The sequence below is a fragment of the Gossypium hirsutum genome, chromosome D01 (assembly GCF_007990345.1).
Source record: "Gossypium hirsutum isolate 1008001.06 chromosome D01, Gossypium_hirsutum_v2.1, whole genome shotgun sequence".
NCBI lineage: Eukaryota > Viridiplantae > Streptophyta > Magnoliopsida > Malvales > Malvaceae > Gossypium > Gossypium hirsutum.
Window position 1 is genome coordinate 42,394,303 of NC_053437.1, and position 9,844 is coordinate 42,404,146.

Genomic DNA, 9,844 nt, shown 5'->3' on the forward strand with positions numbered 1-9,844 from the left:
GGACCTCACGGGAATGCTGGTTGTTCGCAAAGATAGCTCGCGCGAGAAGCCCGCAAGGAGAGCTTATGGAAGCCTCACAAGAATGAGGTCGCGAGAGGAGAGCTCTCGTAAGTCCCGCAGTTCACGAGTTATGTCTGCAGAAGGGATCACAAGCCCTGCAAGGGATCCCAACTCATGACTGGCAGGTGCGAGGTCCGCTGGGGGAGTTAGCCCCAGGATCAGAAAAGATCGCGTGCTCTATAAACATGCGTCCAATAAGCCAAGGGGCGCCTAGAGAATTTTAGCACCAAGGACAAGGAATGTCAGTACCATTGGCCTTAAGGCCAAGACAAAACAGTGGGCCCTATTGTGAGCTGTAATAGTAGCAGTAGGAACATGTATAAATACCCCTTGTGTTTCCCATAATACAATACGAGAAAATATTACTCAACATGGTTAAATAAGAAAATAATAAAGTAATTTATTTCATGAATAATAATATTTTAGGATGGTAGCAACTAAAAGAATCATTGTTCTAATAACATATTTAGATTTAGGTTTTTCAAAATCATCAGATAACATCACAAGTTTTCTTGGTGTAGCATGTCGACCCATCCTATTAGACACATCCTTTCCTCCAATTGTAGCAACTGGTCCTACCTTCTCTCCATATGCATCATTGGGTCTCTCTATTGGCATAGTCAGTTTAAGGTAAGAGTGAGTATTTGATTGAGTCGAGACGAATGGAGTCAAAAAATTTTGAGTTAGTCAAGTTGACGAATCCTATTTTAGCAACGAAACACAAATTGAAATTTTTTCGAATCGAATCGAGTATCAAAATCATCAAATCGAGTCGAGTTAATGAATCCTATCATTTATACTCAATGTTGCATTGACATGGACTGATTATTTAATTAGTAGACGAAGTACAAGATTATTTAACTACATAAACAATATAATGGTTTTACCTTTTATCTTAATGGGTAAACATTTATCAAAACAAAGTAGTTTTGCCTTTTAACTTAATGGTTTTGACTTTTAACTTTAGAATAGATAAACATTTATCAAAACGATGTAGTTTTGCCCCTTTTTATTCGAATTGTTGGATAACTCAAATTGTGTAATTCATATTTAAGCTAGTTAAATTGAAAATTTTGATTTTTTATTCAAGTTGATCCGAATAACTCAAATAACTCAAATAACTCGAACTATTTAATTCAAAATTTAAATTATTTATCAAAATTTTCGAATTGAACCAGATTTTACTCACCCCTAATTTAAGGAACATATCACAGATTTTAGTAAGTGGATTTTCTTGGAGAATAACACTTCTGACATAATCCTCACCCATGTTTGAACTGATCCTTCTCATGAACTCCTTAAGTTCACCCTTAAAAGCAAGAAAGTTTTGCTTGCTACTATTCTAGAGCATCTCAATGGTAGCAGGAGAAGTTAGAATGCTTGACTTAAAGGGGTTATTGTTTTCGCTATTAGGTGTTCTATCCATGTAAGTTTAAGGTATTTGTGGAAAATATGAAAAGAATGCATTTTTTTTCTCAATTTATAGATGTAATATCAATTGAAAGTGATATGAAAAGACAAATATTACAATAAATAGGGTAGCTGTAAAGTGTTTTATTCCATTGGCAATAAATTATTTTATTGGATTAATGTAGAAGTTATATGAAAAGGTAGAGGTTAAAATATGGCATAGGTCTTTGTACTCTTCAAAAATTTAAAATTTAGTCTTTATACTTTTATTTAGAGGAATTCGACTCCTCTACTTTTCAATTTTAAATATTCAAGTCCAATGGTTAATACTGTTAATTCTTTTTTGTTAAAAAAGGCAAAATAGAAGAACTAAATTTCAAATTTACAAAGTGTAACACCCTAAACCTAGCTTAGACGTTATGACCAGATCAAAACTCAGTATACGTTTCAAAAGCAAAAATTTGGGCAACTCTCACAAATATTTAGGAAAACTTATGTTTGAAAACACCTAATTTAAATCCAGAACTTGAATCATAATCGTACGATTTGGAAGTACTAATTTTGGAAAATTGTTTCCATTTTAAATGAAAACGTACGTTAAAAACTACTTATTCATTTACAGAAAAACACTTGGGTGAATACTTAAGTTTGCAATGGAAATTTTCAAAGTTTTAGTCGGAAACCAAATTTCAATTTATTAACTTGTGTGATTCTATAGTTTTACGCTAAAAATATCCAAAAATTGACGAACTAAACAAAAGCCAAAAAATAAAGTCTAAAAACAAATTACAATTCCAAAAGTCAAAAAAGATTAGTAACGTAAACTATCATATTTATTTAACTAAGAAAATAATTCGAGCTCCCACTCACCGTCCGATCCTAAACTTGCTAGTTACCTGAAAGTATAACAAACAAAGAGTGAGCTTTACGAGCTTAGTGTGTAACACATCCTACAAAACAAATCAAATATACATAAATAAACAGATATGTTTTCAAATACAGGTTCAAACATATTTTCATATACAGAATCAAATGTATTTTTAGATTTAAATATGGATGCATATTCAGATTCAAATACAAATGCAGTCACAAATCCTACCCTCATTCGCTACACACCAACTCCATCCAACCAATCACACCAAATAGGATTAGAAGAATCCATCCATCTAATCACACTAGGTCGTGGTGGTATGTCACTCATAAAGGTGCAGCTGAGCTGCCAGACAGATATTGCGGTTTAACCGCCAAAATTGAAGTAATACTGCTAGAATACACTTCATCCATCACATATCAAATCCCACCCAATGCACATGCATTAACATGGTAACATATATTTGTAACGAATTAGAAATATGACATGCTTCTGTAAATGTCCTTAACACAAATTATATCATGTAGCCTACACAGAGTTTATTAATTTGAGTCATGCTTATAATACGTAATCATGCTTTCGGAATTATCAAAACACGGGATGTAAACGTATTCTTCACATACCTTATCCATATCACATACAGACACATATCAACAGATGTCACATTTTGAGTCTTATTTAAGCCAAATGGACCTTATAGAAGGTCTAATTACGAATTTCAATGTTAAATAGGCATATGGGAAAACTTTTAGAAAATGGCCCACACGGTCATGTGGCCCACATGGCCCAACTGGCTAGCTCATGTGGTCCACACGGCCTGACGCACAACCTCACAAACACCCATGTGGCTACACTGCCCAATTGACCCAAACAATTTGATTCACACGGTCTAACACATAGCCTGTCACACGGCCGTGTGGCGTTGACAATCGACTTTTCGGCTTTGTGCCACTTGCTATTTTTCAAGTTTTTCATTGCACACCTGATCATTTTTCAATGCCAACAGATCAACGAGGATTTCAGAACCTAAAATGACATTTAAAACGACCAATTTATCAACGATACACTAAATCTAAACAAAAAATTTGGCCACAACCGTTAACATTTGGCCTCAACAAACCAAATCATTCCCTAAAAGAAAGCATCAATCTAAATTACTAATACATCAGTACCAACCTGCTATTCAAACTTAATCTCAATCGGTAAAACATTTTGTTTAACAAAAGTTCTCACACAATTGTTTCTAATCATGAACAAATTGAGGTCCCTAAATTCCACTTTAAAACATATAAACAACTCTCAATTGTTTAGACATTTTTAACTTTGTAATCAAATAAGTATAATTGGAAATAACCATTAGAATTTTGCCTAAATTAAACTTCTTGTTTTGGAAAACAATAATGCAAAAATATATATTCAAAAATCTTCTTAATTGTATATATTGTAAATAAGAAACAATGACTGACTAGACCTCTTCCAAATTTCCTTGCTTGATTGAAATTACTCGAATATATTATGAAATTATGCTACAAAATATCATTAAAATGTGACATAAAATAGTCCAAAGATATAATGAAAAATAAACAAATCAGACTCCTCAACTGCTAAATGACTTGTTGCATCAACTGTAAATATTTTAAATTTGTTCTCTTTTTTTTGTTCAATGTTTGCCTAATAAATCATGCCAGTAAAAAGAAATGCATAGCATAAAATTTTACTTTGAGTAAAATAATATATGACTTAATACATCAATCAATTTATTGATATAATTTGTCAAAAAAGATTAAAAAAAGAAAGTGAAAATCTCCTAATTTTATAGAATCTCGTTTTTCAAGGTATTAATTACGCACATTTTTCAATCAACAAAATATGATTCATAAAACAAAACCCTTACCACCCACTAACGAAACTGTTTAAAAGCACAAGATGACACTGATCCTCCCCAGAACAGATTGAAAATAGAAAGTAGCCAGAAGGATAGAAGAATAGTTGATAACAAAATAGAATAGCAGAAACTCATAGAAGAAAAAATGAATAAAATCAAAAATAGGAAGTTTTGGGAAAAAATAATTGAACGAAGAGAGAGAGAGAGAGAGGGAGGGAGGGAGAGAGAGAGAGAGAGAGGGAAGGAGACATGAAAGGGAGTGGGGGAAGTGAACGTCCATTTTGGAAAAAAATTGGGAAACTAATATTTTTTATTTATTTAAAAAATAAATAAAAAATAAAGATAAAATCCTATTTAACCAATCCCTATTAGATTTCCAGGATTAATTTAAATTCTGACCACAGGAATGACACAAAGTAAGGGAATGAAAATATTTCCCAATTTACACACACAAGGATTTAAACACAGGACCTTTGGATAAGTTGAAGCCTTACCATTAAACCAACAAGCTCATCCTTGACAATAAATGCTCACAAATAGCTTCAACCCAGATATACATATTTAAGGGTTTAGACCAAATTTAACAAAACTTGAAAGAATAGGATTCGAACTCAGAACCTCTCACACACAAGCACAACACTTAACCGCTGAACCAGATCACTTCTCTTTACAAAATTTTTCACAATCTCAACTTAAAAGTTGAACATAACCACTCTTGGTGTCATTAACCCGATGTTTGCTAACCTAGTTTTTCGGATGTGACACAAAGAGTACGGGGACTTTTTGCATATTTAATGTTAGAAACTAGTTCCCCAAATGTAGTTTACTCGTTATTTGTATATGTAACTTTTTTAGCACATTGGTTTAAACAAAATTTGATTATTTACATGAATATCGTTTGTATTTGTCGTCAACGATATTTGTTCGCAAAGCAAAATGTAATCACATATTGACTTGCTAATTACCTAATGTTTAACTAATAGTAGGTTGCATTACATGGTCGTATCATAATGTGAGAAGACAACTAGTATTAGTAGGTAATACAAAAGGTTCATAACCTGATCAATCAAAATTGAGCAAATCTGTTAAAGGACTATTATGCCATCTATCAAGTCCAAATTGGGAGATACCTTGTCTTAGGTATTAGAGTGGTTTATTCACATAATATAGGGACATAGATGCTATTGTTTGGACTAACAATACATTGGACATGAACTAAGTTCAATTAATCATAAATTCATCAATGGATTAATTCACTTGTGATGTTCATAGTGGGGATTGCCCCAATCCTAAGTAAGTGACTAACTATGTGTGCATAAATCATATACTTTGATGTATTAAAAGCCTGAGTTCAAATAACTAAAAAGTTGAAATTTGGCATGTTGGATATATGACGTCTATATTAAATAAATTCATTTATAATACTAAAATTTATAGCCTAATAAAGGGTAAATGGTCTCCTCTCATTGGCATTACATGATAGCAGGAAAAATAACATGGCCACGGGTCATTTCTCTAGGATAAATGATTTAATTATTATTTGTTAGTAATTGATTTTTTCATGAAGGAATATGTAATAGTTACCATGAGATAAAATAGAATCATATTCGGTGAACGGATTTAACCCAAAGAGATTAAGGATATCTTATGAGGATAACACACTTATGACAATGTCTTTAGACGATCACTTGTTAAAGAGTTGCTTTCTTAATGATATATAATAAGGGAGAGTTCAATCATGGTACTGTAGTGGAATGAATCTGTGATTAAATAATGTTGAAATTAATAGGCGAAGAGTCAAAACCTAATTACAAATTATTTGAGCCCTAACTATATATATGTCCAATTGCTTTGTCTGTTACTCGGGTATAACCCAAAATGAACTGCATGTAGAACCATACAATGGAATGAATCAAAATGAAAACTAAGAAAAAGATCACATGTATCATTATCCACAGTGCATGTATTTTCTTGCAAAGTACAAAAGATGATTTAGAAATTAAGTTAATTTCTTTGAATTATTATTTAATTGATTGCAATTAAATAGTTGAAGTTCAAAGTAAGATTTAAATTAATAAGTCATCAAAGTTTTCTTGAATGGGATAATTCAATATATTTCCTCATAGACATTAATGCGGTAAAGTTGTCATGACTTTAACGAAACTAGAACTGGGTTGAGAAAATAAATAAATTAATATTTTGGAAATAGAAAAATAGCTATTATGTTAGATAAATTATAAGTGTTGAATAAAAGCTCAGATAACACATATAATTGTACTCAATACACGAGACAAACTTGGCAACCCATCCATATGATGAGGGGCGACAAACCTTAGTATCCCTTAGAGTTGTTATTTAATTACCTTTTGTTTAGGTAAAACTCTTGTATTCTTTTCCTATAAATAGGAACTATGGACTACCTAATTACATATGTGATTCCCTCTTTCTATGGTGTGCACTAGACTAGGCTTACCCACGAACCATCAAAAATGGGATAAATGATTCCGACCTCTAAGCATCGAGACTTGATTTTTCCAAGGTCAAATACCTAAGATTGGGTCAACCTCTTCTATCCTTTGATAGACTCCTTTAATTTAGATTGATGTTGATCTTCAACAAATGCTTTTGGTGTCTTGAAATCTCGTGACGACAATTCTAATGAATCGATCCAAGCTTTCAAAGTGACTTCCTTTGAATTGGCTTCTAACGAAATCAAACATTTATCGTCTTCATCATCATTCGTCGAATCACATAGTAACATACATTCCATTTCAGTAGGAACCAGTGATTCCATCTTGGAAACAACAGAGTATTTTTTAATCTCGTCAAGTGATTTAATAACATTGAAGACATTAAAAGTTACTATGTCATCGTGAACCCTTAAGCTAAGTTCACCCTTTTTCACATCGATCAACGTTCTACCAGTTGCGAAGAATGGTCTCTTCGAAATGATAGAAACTTCTTTATCTGCCTCAAAATCCAACACAATCAAGTCAACAAGAAAGATAAATTTATCGACATGTACCAATATGTTTTTAATTATTTCTTTAGGATGTGACAATGATTTATCTGCCAATTGGAGTGTGACCATCGTTGGTCTAACCTCACCAATCCTCAGTTGTCAAAACACAAAAATTAGCATCAAGTTCATACTTGATCCCAAATCACATAAAGCCATTCCATAGTAAGAACCTCCTATGTTGCATGGTATGGTAAAGCTACCTGAATCCTTCATCCTTGTGGGTAGCTTATTTTTTCAGAATGCACTACACTCTTTCGTCAATACTATCGCCTCAAATTCTCCAAGTCTTCTCTTTTTTAAAGTATTTCTTTCATAAATTTGACTTAATTTTCCATCTACTTAAGAGCTTCCATCAACTTGATATTGATTTAAAGCTACTTGGCTATGTCTAAAAACCTTTTTAATTGGACCTCTTGTTTTTGTTGTTGGAGTCTTTGAGGGTAAGGTGGTGATCGAATCTAAACTTTTGTTGGAAAATCTTTCTATGACACTTTTTCTACATTTGACATAGGTGTTAATTTATCAGAATTGACTGGTTTAGGATTTACCTCATCAGATTTTCTAAAATTGGCTTCTACACAACAAGAGTTCCAACACTCATTGAATATCTTTTTTTTCCTAGGGCTTTAGTGGGCTCATCTTTAATCTCAACAACCTTAGGCTCCAATGTATTTCCACTTTATAAAGTGACCGCTTTACAATGCTCCTTGCTTATATTTCTTGGGCTTTCGGTGTCCCTAGGCAAAGCACCTTGTGATCTACTTTAAAGTTCAATGGTAGCTGACCCACTTGATTCTCCAAATTTCTCATAGTGGCATCATTCTTTTCCATATATGCCTTAAACATGTTCTCCAAACTATTTGAAGAATTAGCTTGTTATGGTTTCTAAACTTGCTGATTGAAACATGGTGGTTGATTCGGTCTGGATTGCATGTAAGTGTTGCTAAGATTAGCTCATTGATTACTCCATGAGAAATTTGGGTGGTTTCTCCATAAAGAATTGTAAAAGTTCTACTATGGCCCTGGCCCTCTTCTGCTATGATTCTAGTTTCCCATGTAATATATAGACTTTGGGTTTGAAGGGCAATGTTCAAATGAGTGTCCATCTCCACAGTATACACAGGAAATATTCTCAAATTGGCTTGGTGGTTGTCTTGTATTAACACTGTTAGTAGTAAAATTCTTAAGCATTAAGGACATAGAAGATACCTGAGCTGTAAAGGAAGTAAGGGGCATCAAATTCATGTAATCCTACCACTCGTCTTCCAGTAGTTGCTTGAGATGTTGGCCATTGATAGTTGTTACTAGCCATTCTCTCAATAATCTCATAAGCTTCGTTATAAGACTTAGAAAGAAGTGTTCCTTCACAGAGGCGTTTACCACCATTCTTCTGTGTGCATTGAGACCATTATAGAATGTCTCTAACTGGATGCAATATGAAATCCCATGAAAAAAGCTTTTTTAAATAATTCTTTGAATCTCTCCCCTGCCTCATATAAGGACTCATCATCTAGTTGTTGAAAATGCAGTGATCTCATTTCGTAACTTAGCATTCTTACTTGATGGAAAATATTTCATCAGAAAAAATTCTACTAATTCTTGCCATATACTCACTGAACCGGGTGGCAATGAATTCAGTCATGCTCATGCTATGTCCCTCGATGAATATGGGCATAACTTCAACTTTACTGCATCTTCAGTTACTCCAGCTAGTTTGAATGAATCACTCACCTAAATAAATTAACGAATGTGAAGGTGTGGATCCTCAATAGGCCTACCACTAAATTGCCCTATAGTTTGAAGCATTTGAAACACTATAGGCTTCAACTCGAATTGTTTAGCCTCGATCTCAGGCCTCACAATACCAGAATTAAGGTCATGGAAAAGTGGTATTGCATATTCTCAGATTGCTCGGTCCCTATCATCAGCAAAAAGAACCAGATTAAAAGTATGTGCAGGTCCATTTTCTTGATCTTGATTTTGATTATCAGTGTTCATTTCTTCAACTTGTATCTGGGCTTGTCTTTCTCTTCTTTGCTGTCAAAAAGGTCACTCGATTTCAGGGTCAATAAGGAGTAAATCAATTATTCAATCAACACTCATAAACACTTGAAAGAAAATTCACAAAAAATAACTAAATTAAAATGAAAAATATAAATAAAAAATTGAAAAAAAATAATAAGCTTCACAAATAATGTCTTCAAACAGTCCCTAGCAATAACGCCAAAAACCTGATTATGTGCAATATGTTAATGTGCAAGTGTACACAATCGTAACGAAGTAATAAAGTAGTGAGTATAAAAGTATCATCTCCAAAGGGACTATATAAGCAACATTTTTGGAAAATGTTAAGATTTAAGTGACTTGGTGATGATGAAATAATTTTTAGAGCATGAGTAAACTATTATCGAAACTAGCACTAAACTAAGTAACAAATTAAGATGAAATGTAAGCACAAGGTAAGAGTAATAATTTAAAGAATTAATCAAGATGACATAAACGTGTTAGATTAATTTTATTCATCAACTTAATATTATTAAAACTATGCTAATGATGTTACGGATAATTCTATGGCAACTCAATTATTTATTAACTT

General features: G+C 32.9%; 1 pseudogene; it reads left to right on the top strand.

The window, feature by feature from the left end:
- The first annotated feature begins 8,701 nt into the window (after nucleotides 1-8,701).
- LOC121214317 (uncharacterized) lies at nucleotides 8,702-8,796 on the top strand (annotated as a pseudogene).
- The last annotated feature ends 1,048 nt before the right edge of the window (nucleotides 8,797-9,844 follow it).